Consider the following 1,498-nt stretch of genomic DNA (forward strand, 5'->3'; position numbering starts at 1 on the left):
TTCATCCAGGGCCTTTATTAAATAAAATCATGCCCAAATAAGTGTTATTGTGATGGGGTTAGTCTGTGAGCGCAGGCCTTATAGAAAATATCTATCCAGGGCCTTTATAGAATAAAATCATGCCCAAATAAAAATGTTATTGTGATGGGGTTAGTCTGTGAGCGCAGGCCTTATAGAAAATATTCATCCAGGGCCTTTATTAAATAAAATCATGCCCAAATAAGTGTTATTGTGATGGGGTTAGTCTGTGAGCGCAGGCCTTATAGAAAAACATTCATCCAGGGCCTCTATTAAATAAAATCATGCCCAATAAGGTGTTACTGTGTAGGGTTAGTCTGTGAGCGCAGGCCCTTTGTAAAACATTCATCCAGGGCCTTTATTAAATAATATCATGCCCAAATAAGTGTTATTGTGATGGGGGTTAGTCTGTGAGCGCAGGCCTTATAGAAAAATTCATCCAGGGCCTTTATAGAATAAAATCATGCCCAAATAAATGTTATTGTGATGGGGTTAGTCTTGAGCGCAGGCCTTATAGAAAACATTCATCCAGGGCCTTTAATAAATAAAATCATGCCCACATAAGTGTTATTGTGATGGGGTTAGTCTGTGAGAGCGAGCCTTATAGAAAACATATCATCCAGGGCCTTTATTAAATAAAATCATGCCCAATAAGGTGTTACTGTGTAGGGTTAGTCTGTGAGCGCAGGCCCTTTGTAAAACATTCATCCAGGGCCTTTATTAAATAATATCATGCCCAAATAAGTGTTATTGTGATGGGGTTAGTCTGTGAGCGCAGGCCTTATAGAAAACATCTATCCAGGGCCTTTTTAAATAAAATCATGCCCAAATAAGTGTTATTGTGATGGGTTAGTCTGTGAGCGCGAGCCTTATAGAAATCATTCATCCAGGGCCTTTATAGAATAAAATCATGCCCAATAAGGTGTTACTGTGTAGGGCTAGTCTGTGAGCGCAGGCCCTTTGTAAAACATTCATCCAGGGCCTTTATTAAATAATATCATGCCCAAATAAGTGTTATTGTGATGGGGGTTAGTCTGTGAGCGCAGGCCTTATAGAAAACATTCATCCAGGGCCTTTATTAAATAAAATCATGCCCAAATAAGTGTTATTGTGATGGGGTTAGTCTGTGAGCGCAGGCCTTATAGAAAACATTCATCCAGGGCTTTTATAGAATAAAATCATGCCCAAATAAGTGTTATTGTGATGGGGTTAGTCTGTGAGCGCAGGCCTTATAGAAAACATTCTCCAGGGCCTTTATTAAATAAAATCATGCCCACATAAGTGTTATTGTGATGGGGTTAGTCTGTGAGCGCAGGCCTTATAGAAAACATTCATCCAGGCCTTTTTAAATAAAATCATGCCCAAAAAAGTGTTTATGTGATGGGGTTAATCTGTGAGCACAGGCCTTATAGAAATCATTCATCCAGGGCCTTTATTAAATAAAATCATGCCCAAATAAGTGTTTATGTGATGGGGTTAA

This window comes from Puntigrus tetrazona, unplaced genomic scaffold (assembly GCF_018831695.1).
Source record: "Puntigrus tetrazona isolate hp1 unplaced genomic scaffold, ASM1883169v1 S000000003, whole genome shotgun sequence".
Taxonomy (NCBI): Eukaryota; Metazoa; Chordata; class Actinopteri; order Cypriniformes; family Cyprinidae; genus Puntigrus; species Puntigrus tetrazona.